The sequence below is a fragment of the Urocitellus parryii genome, unplaced genomic scaffold (genome assembly GCF_045843805.1).
Source record: "Urocitellus parryii isolate mUroPar1 unplaced genomic scaffold, mUroPar1.hap1 Scaffold_49, whole genome shotgun sequence".
Lineage (NCBI taxonomy): Eukaryota > Metazoa > Chordata > Mammalia > Rodentia > Sciuridae > Urocitellus > Urocitellus parryii.
Genome location: NW_027554054.1, coordinates 801,096 through 818,198, shown reverse-complemented (window position 1 = coordinate 818,198; position 17,103 = coordinate 801,096). Strand labels below are relative to the sequence as shown.

General features: G+C 36.7%; 1 pseudogene; it reads left to right on the top strand.

The window, feature by feature from the left end:
- Positions 1 to 17,103, top strand: part of LOC144252664 (cysteine-rich secretory protein LCCL domain-containing 1-like) — a 41,357-nt pseudogene that overhangs the window by 749 nt on the left and 23,505 nt on the right.

The following is a 17,103-nucleotide window of genomic DNA, read 5'->3' as shown; positions in this document are numbered from 1 at the left end:
ACAGTGCTTCAGCAATGACTTTCCCCTTCCCTGGATTCATTTTTTTGTGAACTTTCAAGTATAAAAATAAGGCTGGGCAAAGTATTAAATAAAAATATCCACCTTATCCTTGATAACCTTATATTTACTCAGCATCAATTAACAAGTTTGGAAAACTAAATAACTTCTGTATGAGTATATTCTCCATATTTAGAAAACATCAATTATTCATGATATTACTTCCATGAATTAGCTATGCACTAGCAAAGCCTGATAGTAAATAGCAGTTGGTGACACCAAAGATTCTTTAAGGAACATTAGAAATAATATTTCTCCTTTCCATACATTGCAGGGTGTAGTTATTTTTAATGCATTCTGGTTTTTCCTTTTTTCTACATTTACATTAGTTGTCTTGGGTATTCTTCATTTAGATAACTTTCAAGAAATATAGAAGTCTTAAGTTTCCATTACCCATTAGAAAATATTGCATTATATTGTTTTGATTTTTACTGGGCAAAATATTTTACCCCAAAGAAGGTAGGTAGTACTCAAGAGAAATTGAGAATTGGGGACCAGGCTGTGTGGATTTAAATTTTGGCAATGACCCCCACTAGTTGTGTGATGTGGGGCAGTTTCTCTCTACTTCATTTCCTTATGTATAATGCATGTACTAATTTTAGATGGTTGTTGTGAGGATTAAATGAGATAGATAACCTGTGCAATGTGTAGCTCATTAGCTAGTGAAAGACAGCATGACTTCTTCATCTACCAACTTTCAAACAGGCTCCCAATTAGGGAGCCTTTCCAAGTAGGCCACTGTATGCTTATTACATGTGTCTAGGTATTCAGTAGCTTTTTCTTTAAAATAAAAGAAGACCTTGGGAGTTCAAACCCACAAAAGGAAATCTGAAAATATTTGTGTGTGATTTAAGAAATTTATGGAAATCATGAAAGAACAGTTCTGTGATTCCCTTTCATGTCTGACTTCCAAAAAAATAACTGTCTATTGTATGATGTCTGGTCTGGGATGTTTATATGAGTTTCTTTTTAGTTTCATTGGTTTCATTCTGTCCTTGAAATGTAGATTCAGAAACCAGCCAGGGTTTATGTTGTGTTGCCCTTAGATACTATTAGCACTGGGACTGTGTCTTGGCCTTTAACCAGGCTTCAGAGGAGTTCAGTGCTTCACTGTAATACTGGGATACAGGATTTTTAGAATACACATTCAAGGGGAAGTTTAAAAAATATTACTTGTTGGAAATACTGTTGATTTATGCATTTTATGATAGTGTAAGTAATGATATAGATCAATCTTGTAAAATACAATTGATTCAAATTGTTATTTTCTGAGAAAATACTATTAAAAATTGTCCAAAGAGCTGTTTTCATAAAATCTGCCATGTCCTATGATAGATGCCACCACTTTTGGCCATGTATACAATGTATGTCATTTCTTATTCCATGTTTGAATAACCAGTTACCTTATTTACAATTAGTGCTTATTTTAGTGCCGGGGTAGCCAAGCCACATCCACACTTATTAGCATCACATCCCCACCCTACTCTTATCCTCATTTAACTTGAGGGTTAAACATTGACTCTGGAAAGCTGCGTCTTCCCTTGCAAAACTTACAGGTTGATCGAGAAGAAGGAATAGAAATACCTGAAGCTTTTCTAGTAAGCCAGAAAACAACATTCTTTCTTTATGGACAATTCCAAGGCAGCATAGAGTGGTGGAATGTTCTAACTGTGAGTTAGAATGATGAGCTGTTTGGTGTTTCATGAAGGTGGTCAGCATCACAAATTCTATAAGAGATTGGAGAGCATATGTCAATGAGAAGAAGAGGATCAGACACATGCAGGTGGCAAGGATTGTCAGGCTGATTATCAGGAACTAGAAGCACATTGAGCTGATGAAATCACATACATGTGGCAGAGTCAGGAAGGGGAGAAGTGAGTTATTGACGACAGGAACCAGTAATACTGAAGAGAGATTTTCTATATTTAATTTAGGGCACATTGAGAAATGGAATCCTTTTAGTCATCAAAGGAAACTCTTGCTGAAGACACAATGGGTTTTAAAGGAAAAAATACTGGCTTTGGAACTAAATAGGGTCATATTTTTTCTCTGCTGATTGCTGGTATTAACTCTGATGGTTGGCAACAATTATGGATATTGTTTCTTTCATTGGTAAAATCAGTGAAAAAATATAAAGCCCACACGTTCCCTTGAGAGGACACATTGGAGTCTGTTGAACAGGTTTGCTTTCTTCAAGCCTTTCAGTCCATGAGCTGTGAGACCTCATTGTTTGGCTTATACATTCTTATGTCCTTGTTTCCTCCTCATCCTAAAAATTTGTTTCCCAGGATTTTGCTTTTTGTCCTTCTTCCTTCTATGGTGACTTTTCTCCCTGACTTTAAATACCCTCTGATGTTCATGGCTTCGTGTTCCATATCTCCATCTGAGTGCTCTCTTTGTGCACATCTTTCTCATACTTCTTCCTGTCCCTTGCATGATCTCTGTGTGATATTCTTCCACAGAGATTTCAAGCAAAGGATTCTGAAAAGGAAACTAACTACCTTTTCTTTCACTCTCATTTGCCCACCTGCATTCCTTCTTGACATCTTTCTCAGTGAATGTCACTGATGTCTGTCTGCTCAGTCCCAAGAAACAAATGAACCAGCAGGTAATTAGACCCCTCCTCAAGTCCTGCCACCCCTTTCCACACACAAACATGAATACCAACTACTTGACTAGTTCAGTAGAGTTTGTCTCAGGAATATTTCTGAATTTGTCTCAGAATCCCTTCTATTTTATCCTCTTGTATTTCATTTGCTCATTGCCTCACATCTACATGGGTAGTAGAGTTTTCCACCTGCCTAGCATACCAATCTGTTCTTAATTTACTTCTGACTTAATCCACCCTCCTCCCTTTTAGGAAAACTGACATTTTCATTAAACAAATATATGCTCCGTCACTCACCTATACTCTTGTCTCCTCCTAGCAAACTCCTATTTATCCCTCAAGGCTAAGTTGAAACATTCTTTCCTATGATGTTTTCTTTGGTGTATTGATTTCCTTACCCTGCTCCTAAAGCACTTCATTGTAGCCTGTTAATAGTATTTAAGTTTCATTGCAATAAAATATTTGCCTCTCTGTTTTCCTTTCCTAGAACATTAGGGATCATACCTTATTTATCTTTAGCATCCAATGCTTGGTGCATAGAAGAGGTATTCAGTAAGTGTTTGTTAATTAAATGCTCAGTAAATATGTGTTGAATGAAGGGATGGATAAAAGAACAAGTAAGATTATATGTGGGATAGCTAAGAAGGTCAGGTAATAAGAATTAAAATTATTATTAAATAATTAAAGTTCTGGAAAAAAGAATATTACCAACACCAGAGACACTGAATGGAAAATAGAAACAACTTGAGAAGAAGGCATAAATACTTCAGATAATTCAGAACCCCTCAAAATTTGTTTTTTCAGATACTCAGGGGATGCTAAAAATTATCAAGTGTCCTGGAACTTAAATAGCAAGAAGTAGTAATGGGTATTTGCATCTTGTTAACACATTTTTTAACATGTGTTCTCTTAAAACATTATATAGATCAACTAAAATCTAAAATCATTTACTGTTGTACAAAGTGCAGCTATGTCTAGAATGTGCCTTAGCAATCAAGCGCTTGACCTAAAAACGACACACTGCCCAATTATATAAACCATTTCCTGCTATTACTACTGTTTCCATGTCTTCCTGAGACCTGTTGGCAGCCATCTGGGAGAGTTGATGGCTGGATGTGTTTACTCTCATCTCAAATGTGGGTGAGGATATGGGCAGAAGCTTGGCAGGACTGTATTCCAAATGTGAACAAAATACCACTGAAGGCCTCTCCTTTTGCTAAGCAACCGGAGGCTGTGAACCCAGTGGTACTTACAATGTGCAGTGTGTGATGAGGCAAACAGTGGCTTGGTTCCAGTGTGTCCCTTGCATTCTTTCTAAGGCCATGCTTATAATTGGAAATTGGGTTTTTTCCTTATGTGTTTCATAGCACATAATTCCAGAAACTTAACATGGGGCAGCCTTGTTTTTTGAACAGGGTAATGCTAATCTGGGATGTACAAATGATGTGCAAAAGTCTCTAGCTGTGGGTTGCTGTTTGCTATCATAAATCTCTTATTTGCCCTCAGCAACATATATCTAAAAATAAATGCAGATGAACACGTGATGGCTTTAGACTCATTGACCCATAACTCAGTGTTTACACATTTCTTACTCTAAAATAGTATCCTCAGTTTATCACAATGAAAGTTTCATTGTAATTCTTGATTCCTAATGCAATAGTTTTCTGTGAATAGTGCTTCTCCGGTTATTTTCAAAATTTAAATATTGTTAACTTTATGCAGTACCTACATGCACTTAAAGGTACATCTCCTTTATGTTTCATATAATATTATTATTTAAAGTAACTAAAATTTCTTTATTCTAAATTTAAAATAGCTTTTTTTTTTATATACCAGGATTGAACTCAGGGGCACTTGATAACTGAGCCACATTCCCAGACCTATTTTGTATTTTATTTAGAGATGGGTCTGAGTTGCTCAGTACCTTGCTTTTTGCTGAGGCTGGCTTTGAACTCACCATCCTCCTGTCTCAGCCTCCTAAGCCACGGGATTACAGACATGTGCCACCATATCCAGATGAAATAGATTCTTTGATTTTCCCAAAGTGTTATTTCACTTCAGTAATGCTTAAAATAATATATATATTTAAAGCAAATAATATTTTGATTTAAGTATCTTCATTTACAAGATTTTAAAGTTTATGAAAATTGTATTTAAAAAATGCATTGACACTTTAAATTTTTTTCTTTTGGAAATTGCTATTGCTTGTAGAAATAAAGTGACCTTATAGCCCAGTTCTACTGAACTTTATAATAACTGTAGAGGAACTCTCTGGAGTTCTGGGAGTTACTAAATGTAAGCAACTGAAGTAGGGCTTTAGACAGGCAAGACATGGCATGGAGTTACAATGAAATAATCAGAGTTAGAAGAATACCACAAAATTCTGCAATTGTAATAATATTAATTCTTTTGTTCAATATATGTTGGTGTTTACCATGCACTGTTTGAGGCCCAGCACTGAACCTAGCAAGCGTTCTTCCTAGCAAGGAATAGATGTGAAGCCCCTGAGTGTGCAGACCTGGCAATGTGCCTGATAAAGCTGGGGAAGTGTAGAAAACGAGGTTGAAGAACTAGTTAGCAAGGAAAAATACAGGTCATTATAGAGATTCTCCCTTTTAGTGATTAAATTTTTTTTTTGAGATTTGAATAGAGGAGGAGCTTATCTTATACTTACTCAGGACTGTTTGGATTTGTTGAAAATCATATTTAAGTGGTGAACAGAGGGGCAATGATGGGAAGAGAGACACAGTGACTGCAGTAATCACAGTGACGGTGGCTAGGAATGTGGTGGCAGCTGTGAAGGTGTTGAAAAGCAGCAAGAGTGTGAATGTAAACCTTTTTGTAATCATAACATTGATCCTGAAAAATTCAAGAAAGCCTTGTTGCCAGATTATGCAATTGACTTTGCTTCTAGTAGGCTGGGATTTTCTGCATCTAGTACAAGATCTAAATCTCTGTATGCCTAGGCTTCAGGTTTTTGAAAACTGAGGGCATTATCCATTCTGGTTTAAATATTAATGGAGAAGTTTCTGGATCTGTCAACTTGCAGGGTCTTCCAGAGTGGTTACAGAGATTCCAAATATCACCAGATACTTGATACTCATGTTATCAGCACAATCCTAAAAGTTTAAGGTGGTAGAATTTACCTTGCCTTGTAACTTCCTTGAAAAAAGAAGTCTGTTGTTTTCCTAATTTATCTCCTCCCCAATCCCTAAACCCAGCCATTTACCCTGTTCCATGCATAATAGAAGATGAGAATATTAGCATGAGATTCAGAACAGGACAGTGTATTGCTAATGCTCTGCTAACTGTAATTTTTCAACTTAGTTTTAAAAAGGAAATTCAAGAGGGAACAGATCTCAAATTACAGGCAGTCATATGAAAATGCAATTTCCTTGCATTTTTTTGTTATCTTTACTGAAGTCCTTTATGAAAGATTGAAAATATATATTTGTAGCTATATATAATCACGGTTAAGAGTGATAGTTCAGGATCATTTATTCTTTGTTATCATTCAGGTTGTATTCTCTTAGATATTCCTTTTAGGAATTCATACAACCAAATAATTGGACATGATTTAAGCATCTGTTGACTAGTCCTGTTGAATAGTAGCAGAGGGTTTCTCTGAGTTGCTGGCTTTTGAAATGAAAACTGAATTACAAGGAGTCAGCTAAGCAGAGATACACAGACTATTATTCTAGGCAGAAGAAACATACCGAACACAAAGTCTTCAAGTAATCTATTGGAGCTTCATAAAGAAGGTCAATGTGACTGAATGTTCCTCAGTAACAGGGGAAGTGAAGATGAACTAGATACACAAGCATGGACCAGAGAACTTTAGGGTCTGGTTGGATTTTATTCCTAGTATGGTAAGCCACTGGACAGTTTCTTTTAAGGAACTGATGTAGCCTTATTGCCAGTGTCAATCTCTGTCAGCCTTTCACTGAGTTAGGAATCCATCACTATATTCTAGGGAAAAGATAGTGGTGACTTGGGCCAGGGTGAGACTGATAAAGATGGAGAGAGGTATGTGCTTTCAGTGAATGTTTGGTAATAATATTGTTGACTAGTTTTGTAAACAGTGAGGTATAAGAAAGAATATAGAATCTTCTGAGTTTTTTTTTTGTGTGTGTGTGTGTGTGCATGCACTAAGGATTGAACCCAGGGCCTTATGTATACAAGGCAAGCATTTTGCCAATTGAGTTATACCCCCAGCTCCTGTTCTGAGGTTTTAAAAGCCCCTTGGTGAATAGTTGAAGCATTTGATGAGACAGGAGGAGAAACAGCAGGAGAAGGTGAAGGTGAAATCAGGATTTTCATTTTGGCTAAGTTTAGTTTGAGGTTCTGAGCCATCCTCAGTTGCATTTTAAGGTCAGTGAAGAGATGAAAATAATTTAGATAAGAGTGTGGGGATCATATAGATATTGTTAGGAGCTATCCGAACTCAACTTGCTGAGCAACATCATTTTAGAAGAAGATTTATTTACAGGGGTCGACACCTTAGATTGAGCCCAGGGGCATGGTACTATGAAAAGATCCAGCAGAAAGGAGAAGCCAGCAAAGAAGTTGAGAACAAGTGGCTGGCAAGCTTGGAGGGAAAGACAGATTAAATTGGTGTCACAAAGCCAGGAGAGGAAAGATTGACAAAGGAGAGGTCACTTTTTTCAGTATTGCTGAAAAAGCTGTAAGATATGAAGATAAGTTAATTTTGTCAATATGGAGGCTGTTGGTAACCTTCTTACGGGATTTCAGGGGTGAAGTGTGCCCAAAAGCCCTGGTGAGGAGTAAGAACAGATTAGAGGATATGCAAATGAAGTAACTTACCTACTCAAGATACCATTGCTGTGAAGGAAATTGGAGAAATGGGAGACTATAGCTATAGAGGCATATGAAAAAGCTTTGCTTTAATTTTTTGTGAACGTATTTATAGGTCAGTGGAAACAAACAAGTTGAGAAAGCCCTTGGTGTGGGAGAGAGAAAATAGAACTACAAGTCAGTTCATTTATTCAAACAGCAAAGGCTGAGGCTGTTGACACAGAAGTAGGTCATTTGGTGTGTTTGATAAAGAAAAGGAAATTTTTATATGAATGCTTTTATTACTTCCAGTGAACTATGAAGCAAAATCATTAGCTGGGATTGAGTGGGAGGGAAAGAAGGGGGTTTAAAGATAGGACTATTATCACTATTATGAAATAGTGATTCTGGAGATTCTGAGTAAGGGAACTTATGGAGTCAGACATATGGGAGGTGTTGAGATACTTCAAGTTCACTTTTCTCTCATTACTTTTAAGTTCAGAAGTCTATTAGGTATGGGAGAAGTTTACTAGTATGTCATGATGTTACTAAAAAAATCAGATATGGTAAATAATGGTGCCTTCTCTATTTTGCCATTGTTCAGATCACTCTGTCCAGCCACTGCCCATAGTGCCATGGCTTGACTAGGCAAAAAAGAGATAATTTAAGTCATCATAGGAGGGGATCCATTTTAAAATATCTGGATATCAGACAATACAGATCAGGATACACAGACCAGATAGTATATTTGAGGTTTACATTGAAAACTGAATGCTAAATATAGATATTTGCATAGGAACTCTAAAAAATACAATTAGGTACCATTGACCCAACTATGTAACTTGCATTCATGGGTTACTAACTGGCCAAAGATAGGAACCTAACACTGTGATCTTGTGAATCTTACTGGTTTTCTTTAGTCTATACTGATTAATAGAATCAATAAGGTATTACTGTGTCAACTACCTACATGTAGCTCATTGGGGGAAAGTCAACAGATAGCCTGTATTAGTGGCTCATCAACTTCAAAGGCAAAATATGAAAACCAACGCAGTATCTTTTGCATAAAGCAGTTCATGCTTTATATTTTACACATTTAACTAACACATATTTTGAAATCAGTTACCAGGATATTAAGGGTAGAAAATATTTTTCATTAAAAAACCAATGAGATATGGTTTGTTGGGTAGAAATAGGGGTACTTTATTCCATTTCCCTCAAATTTTAATGTGCATAGACTTCCCTGGGTTCTTGTTAAAATGCAGATATTGACCTAGTAGATCTAGGGGTGGATCTAATATCCTACATTCCTAACAAGGTTCCAGGTGATTATGGTAACTGCTGGGATCCCCATATGAAGTAGAAGGAAAGCTTGAAGCAAGGTTTAAAAGCAGACATGAATAGCTGACTCCAGAATTCAGTTTCTTTAATTTTCCCTCTCAATGATTTCTTTCTCCTTCTCTCTTTTTATATTTAGCAAGTGTAACAACTGATGCAGGAGAAGAGAAGCCCCTTTCCACCCTCCTAAGTATTTAGACTTCAGAAATGAAGAGGCTTGGACAGCATGTCCAATATGTCGGCCTACTGTTGAGCTCCATCTGAGGAGTAGGAAATGCAACATCAAAATTTGGCAATGACCCTGCTCTACAGGATAGTGAAAGTGCTGCCAGTGACAGGAGACAATTCAAAGGCATATGAGTGAGAAGGGAGGAAGGCGAATTTCAGAAAGGGCAGGTCTCACTACTAGGTGAGACCTGCCATGAACATGGAGTTATTATTATGAGCTCTCCCTTTTATGTTGATGGTGTTGCAAATCCAGCATTAAAGAGCAGTCACCCAAATACTGACATGATAATGCATTGGGGTGGCTCTTGAATGAAGATGGAGTAAGGACATCAGATCTTATCTGTGAAGAAAAGACCAAGAGGTCTCTTATGCTGAGATTTTTGTGAACAAAGTGAGTAAAACCAAAACAATAAAAAGCAGTGCTATTACATGGGAACATCTCTGTACTCATTCTGTATGCCTTGGGGTTTTTATGCTGATCAAGCTCATTCATCCCAGCAGATTATTTTTCTTTAAGGGGTTTCTACTTTTCCTCATAATCAGCTTTTGAATAAACCTTCCCTCCAGAGTCACATGTTGCCTCCACCCCAGTTCTGGTCTCCATAACCTCCTAGACATGCCTCTGCCTCTTCTCTATATGTCCCTCCTCCCCCCTGTCCTTGCATTCCTTTGTGGTTAGAGACTGTGCTGTAGTAATCTTTGTAATCCCCAGCTTAGCAGCTCACAGGTGCTCTAAGCTCAGTATTATGCTAGTTGGAAGGAGAAACACTGTGATGAATGAATACAAAGATGACTAGATTTTTCAACAATTTAAAGTGGACTGAATGCAAAGGATTTGATTCTGTTTTGACAAGTTAGTTCCGTTAGAAAATTGCAAAGGCATTCTTCCCAGTGAAGTAGAGAGCTTATGTTTTACTTAATTTTCCATTTTTAAGTGCAGCAGTTTTTTGATTAGAGGGAAAAACTTCTTTAGTAAGCATGATGGGTTTTTAAATTCTCATGGATTTTGTGATTTTCAGAGCTGCAATGGGTCACTGACATCTCTGTCATGTGATGTGGGGTGGTCAGAACCTCTCTGAAGGCAGGGAGGGGAATCTTCCTGAAGATAGAATGATCACAATGCCAGGGCTTTCCACTGAGAACTGTCTTCAAAATATAAATCACCATGTGGTAAGAAGAAAACATTAGTATCTTTTAAACTGCATAAGCATAACAAATTCAGAATGAAGGAGTGGCTAGGGGAGGTATATTAGAAGAGGTATATTTTGAAATGCTATTTGGAAGAGGTTATAGTGATCATGTAGCAGGGTCTGTAGTAGAGAGCATTTGGATGGTGAGAACTTTATCTGCAGTTATTGGTAGGGAAATATGAGTGCAGCTTTGAAGGGGAGAGTGTGGGAGATGTGATCTGTGTGAACTGATCTGGGCCTCTATTTTGTAGATATTCAAAGGGATATTTTCCCAAATAATGGAGAACCTTGTTCTATTGAGTGATACTCATGGCAGACTTGAGCAAGAGCATATCACTATTAATTTTTTCTCTGCTTACCTGTAAAGAAAGATGTCATTGGGAGTAGTTTGGCAGCATTTAGTTTGGTTTCCGTAAATCAATACAAATTATTTTAAAACTTTGGGTTTCTTCATATTTTAAAAATATTTGTCTTAGCATATATAGATACATATGCATGTATATATACAAACATGTATTTCTGTGTATGTGTGTGTGTATATATATATATATATATATATATATATATATATATATATATAGTATTGGTATCACCTAAACTCTTTTATTTAGTTTTTCTGTAGAGCACATGTTGTTGTATCATTTATTTCCTGAAGTTAGAAGCTTTAGAAGAAATGTAATCTTGGGAATTTAATGTTAGCAAGGTCTCCAATTATTTGACTATTAAGAGATTCGAAGCAATGCTAGGAATAACTTACTCTAAATTTTAATTCATATTCTGTGATTATTCTTTCATTTGAACTTTAGATGGCAGTGATTATCCTGTGTTTAGATCATTTAAAACTTTGGATTTAGGGAGCTGAGGGCATAGCTTACAGCAGAGTACTTGCCTGGCATGCAAGAGGCCCCGAGTTTGATCCCCAACACTGATGAAAAAAAATGGGTTTGAAATTCATCCTTGGTCATGTGAATATCAAGGTTCCAAATGGAAATTAAAAGTTTATATTAATTACAGCAGATTCTTAGAGTCTTGTGATTCTTAGAGTAATAGGAAGAAGAAAACATTTATTAAGATCTGGTATGTGTCAAATAATATGTTAGTTTGCTGATATAATTTTGAGATCCTTTTATACTCAGATATTTGTTTCTCAGGAAACAAATGATACATTAATATGTGCTCTACAGAAATAGAATAATAAAGAGAGGTCTATAGGCAGAGTGTGGACTGGGTTAAGGTGAGAGATGTACAGGAGATGGTTGGATGTCCAGCCTTGAGTGGTGGAGCCACAACCTAGTGGGACTGAAACCTGGAATTGGACTGTGTGAGAGAACACCATCACCATGGACAGGCAGAGAGGAGAGGACTCAGAAGGCATAATCAGTACTTAAATTGCCCTGATTTGTCATCCGTGTCTTCCATTGGCCAAAAACAACCAGAAGCCAGAGAGCCTGAGGGGACTCTAGGTAGTTGAGCCTTTTGAAGCATAGTACATGACATCAGGGGCTGAGATGACTGTATGGGGACAAATGAAGAATAACATAAAGTTTATTTCTCAGGTTTTCAGAAAAAGACTTTGGAAAGCTGTATGTGCATATTTACCATCATGATAGTCATTGTTTTAAATGTCAGGAAGAGGATGCTGTAGGCATATTCCCCAGTAAAGTGAAGAATCTGATAGAAATGCTATTGTTATTAAAATAACTTTCAGCTTCTTGGCAGTCAAGAAAACAGAAGACATAGAGATTGCATGGCTTTCTCTGGAAGCATAGAAACCTGTCATTCCTGAGGCAAGAATCTTTGATAATAACACAGAATTCTCAATACAGTGAGAGAGGTAAAATGAATAGTGTTATACTGGAGTTTCAAAATATGTAACATGCATTTAATGTTTCTTATATTAGTCATTGATTTAAGTGGGTAATTTGATGTTAAATTGTAGTGTCTGTTTCTATCTGTCCACCAACTTTTTCTTTTACAAAATTGTCATGTTAATGTTTGGTTTTAAAGTAGGCATCTCTAAGTGCAGTAAATTAAAGCAAGTTTTAATTAGTTTCAAACCCTGTTACTATTATTTTGATATTAAAATATAAAATATATGAAATATTAAAAACTGAATACTGAGGTCTCCTCAGATCTTGAGAGCTTAGTCCTGAAGAGTAAACGACTCTTCTCTTTACATGACAATGAACAGAGTAATGGCATTACTGTAGCCTTTATGAGAAAGTCTATAAAAAGTTATGACATTTACAGAAAAATTCAACTTCAACTGATAGGGACTTACCCCTATGTAACGGACGTCCTTCCACCTAAATTTAAATCATCATGTACGTCTGAGGCTGGGAACTTAGGTTCTTGTATATCTGACCTAAGTTATTGCCCAGTCTCAGGCAAATAGGTGCCATGGAAAAAAAGTATAAGGCACAAATTTTGAGTTAAAATTCTGGTTTGGTAAGACTCAAAGCAATAGAGAGAATTAGGAGAATATGTAGTGTGGTAGACAGCTTTTCATTCATGTGATAAATATTTGAGAAAATCAACTGACAGGAGGAAAAATTTATATTGGCTCATGGTTTCAGAGGATTCAGGCCATTGTGTGCTGACTCCAGTGCAAAAACATCATGGTGGAAGGAAAACTGTTCAGCTAGCTCATGGTGGCCATGAAGCAGAGAGCAAGAGAGTGAAAGAGACAGATAGACAGTGATAGGAAAAAAAGAGAGTGTGTGAGAGGGCGTGGGAAAAGGGGACACGAGACATGATATACCCTTCCAGGACATGTCCACACTGACCTACGTCCTCCTACTAGGCTTCACATTCTATACAGTTTCCACCACCTCCCAATAAAACCCTCAAATTATGAATCTGTCAATGAATTAATCCACTGGTGAGATGAGAGCCTTCACAATCCTGTCCTATCTCCAGATATCCACTTTTGAATGTTGTTTCATGGGGACCATGCCTACAATACATGAGCCTTGGGGGACACTCGAGATCTAAACCACAGCACATACAAGCTATAACATATAGTAATAGGTAACTTATATGTTTAAAAAAGATTCAGAGGAGGGTGAGATAAAGGGAGTTTTGTGGTTGCAGTTGGTTCCAAGAGAAGGGACTTTCCAAGAGGAAAAAGGATAAGGTTTAAGTAGTTAAGGAAGAGAGGATAGAGAGAACAGTCCTGTGGTTATCTCTGGTGTGACCAAGAAATATGAATGGACAGGTGTTAGAACCTTACTACTGAAAGCATGGCTTCTCAGCACGGTCCTGGCACCAGGTGAGACTTAGCATTTCTCTCCTGACCAACTGAGTCAGAATCTATATTTTGACAGAATTCCCTAGTGGTTTCTAAGCATGGTTATCTAAGGCTGGGAACTCAGGTTCTGGTACATCTGACCTAAGCTATTGCTCAGTCCCAGGCCAAATGTGAGACTCGAAATAATCAATAAGTGTTTATTTGTGATCTATTCTAAGCCAAATTTTATATAAGGAGCCATCGTAAAAGTTTATTAGAGCAGCTGTAAAGGGCCCATGTTGAGAATGGTTGAGCCACAAGGGCCTCAATTGTACAATGAGATGAGGTTAATTAATAGAAATGCTGGACAAAATGTAATGTAAGTGTTGTTTCAGATTAATGGCTCTATTGCACCATGAGGAAAGTCTGCCCTATATTATGCATCTGTTATAATATTAAATATAGTACCCGTGGACCCAGTGGTATGTGCCTATAATCCAAGTGGCTCAGGATGCTGAGGCAGGATGGTGAGTTCAAAGCCAGCCTCAGCAAAAGCAAGGTGCTAAGCAACTCAGTGAGACTCTGTCTCTAAATAAAATACAAAATCGAGCTGGAGATGTGGCTCAATGGTCAAGTGTCCCTGAGTTCAATCCCCTGATAACTCCCCCTCCCCCCAGAAAAAAAATATATGTATATGTATAGTATTAGTATAATATTAAAACATGGGTGTTTAATTGGAATTCTGATTTCCATATCAGAAATTAATTAATTTTAGGCATCTCTCTCAGGGGTTACATACTTTTCTTTTAGTGATGTGGCTTTGTTTTAGAGTCAATTTTAAAGAAACCTTGCCTGGCCTGCCTCACAGTCTCTGCAGTTTTCTGGAGACCTCACTGTGTGTATGGCCTTGAGGTGATCCTGCTCTCTAGCTGGCAGTGCCTCTGTGCTGGTGACTTAAGTGCTTCCTTTGAAACCTGAGCCTTGTGCATTTTCCCCACAACTATAAAGTCTTCTCAGGACAGGTGAAACAGAGCAGTTGAATACCTGCAGTAACCTCAAATGGCCAGGGGCACATTGCGGCTCTTTTCCATAGTGCTTTTTAATACCAGGTGACTCGCTAACTAAAATATCAGATGCCTTTTCAGCACAGAATTATTTATTTATTTATTTCGAAGATGTCTGTTTGGAAGAAAAGAAAGTTGCCTTGAAGACTTAGAATGAAGAGTTGTATTTGGAATTTGAATACGGTGACTTTTAAACTGTCTGATGTTGCTTCCATAGAATAATGAATTGTTGGGATATCTGGGTGATCCAGTTAAAGAAAGGATCACATGGACAACACATTTCATCTGATTATTTTTATTGCAGTTTCTGATTTAAATAAGAAAAAACAAGTGATTTGAGGAGGTATTTAATTTTTGAAGTAAGATGATTAATTTAAGAACCTGTCTTTTAGAAGTGGTGAGATAGCAAGAATAATCTCATAAAGGTGTTATTATAAAAGATAATTATATACATATATATATATATATATATATTTAAATTACTTTGATATTCATGAGTTGACACAAAAATCACTGTGTTCCTGTTAACTTTCAGAAAAATTACACAAAGAGGACTGTGCCTTATTTCATATATATTCCCATTGTGTTTTCAGAACAAGGCTAAAGAGAGGCCTGGTTTTAACTTCTTGATTAAAAATATCTTCTTATTCCCTTAATTGGAAATTCGTACCTTTTGTTATATATATATATCTATTTTGAACAGTGTTAATACAAGTGGCTCAGAAACCATTGAGCTCTGCTTTAAAAATTACTCATAATTAGAACATCTGAAGTCTACTTGGTTATGTGATCTTGGAAGTCACAAAACTGCTTTTGCCCCTTAGTTAAGAGAATCTCTTTATTGTCATCAGAAGTATTATTTTACTGTTATTATGTTCTTATGGGTGCTGCAAAGTACTACAGGCCATTTCCAAGGGAACATAAGTCCCAATAATAGCATTTAAAGCTAAAAGGAAGGAAAAAGATATTTTCCATTTCTCTGATGTTACAGATAAGAAAAACAGAAACCAAACTTGACATAATCAAAGGGATAGAGATGAAAAGGTACAATTTTAATAGTATTTGATTTTTGGGTTATTTAATTACCTATGGTTGAGTAGTTTTTACCTTGGTCTCAGCCTATACAATAAAATGGGAGGAAAGTGTGTTACTCATGGCCTTGAGGTATTTGTCCAGAACACGAAGCCCTCAGGAAGGGACATTTTAGCCTCACAGAAAGCTGCTCTCATTGGTTCTGACAGTATGCTCAGAAACGGGGTGGGTAGTATTGGAGATACAGGAGTGGTTTTCCAAATTATGTATGTCATGGGACCCAATGCAGGATGTTTGTGAAATTAATTAGTTTTCCTCAAATTGAAGTATTCCCACCCCTTCCATAATCACTTTTAAATTTTTATTATTTGTTAATTTTTCCTATATTGTATTGGTGCATTATAATTATACATATGTGCCAATGATAGAACCATGTAATCTGGTCAATATCATTCTATTATATTGAGTATATATCATTCTGCTATATTGAATAAATCCCTGTTTTCCTCCCTTTCTTCCCCACGTGGCCTCTTTTTCTATTCTACTGGTCTCCTTTCTACTTTTATGAGATCAAAGACTCATCTTTTCCCCCCTTTTCCTTTCTAGCATCCACATATGAGGAAAAAAAACAACATATCACCCTTGACCACAGAATTTATTTTTCAGAGTTTATTCCAAATGCTCAAACAGCTTTAGAAAATAGTTTTTTCATGTTACTTGAAATTTTCAGTGGTGGGAAGGCAAGGCCAGAGCATCCAACATAGATCCAGACGTCCAGCATTACTGCTTTTTTAATGCCACTGTGCTTATGTTAGATTATTATTTTGCTAGAAAGTAATGCATATTTTAAAAGTCCACATTAAGTTGTAAATTATGTCATGGACTTGTGTTTGTCATTTCATTAGATTACTTAATAGGATGATACTTAAGAACCGATTATGATTTTTTTTCACATTCATCTTGGGAATACATTAAAGATATATCACTTTTGTGAATACATACAACAAATTTAGTCTTATATATGTTTATGCTATTTAAAGTTTTTCAATAATTGATTATAACATGTTCTGTATGAAATGGATGTTTAACTTTTACATGGAATATGGTCTGTCTTTCACTGTAGTTTTTAATACTGTGTTAGCTTCACATTACTAAAACAAAATACTTGAGGCAATTAATAAAGACAAAAGGTTTATTTAGCTCACAGCTTTTGAGGTTCAAATTTAGGATTAGGTTACCCCATTGCTTTGGGCCTTTGGTGAGGGCATCCCATGGCAATGGTGGGAGCACATCATGAAGCAAGCAGTCACATATCAAGCAGAGAAGAAAATGAGTAGAGCCCACAGTCCTATGAGGGTATGACCCCCAATGACATAAGAACCTCTCATCAGGCCCTATCTCCTAAAAGTTTCACAGCCCCTCTTAACAGAGCTTCTCTGGGCACCAAGTCATCATATATGTATTTTTGGAGGACAACTACTCATATTCAAATCATAGCAACTACCAATTGCAAAGACTTAGTTATCAGATAATGCTCATCTCCAAACAGTTCATAGTGACTAA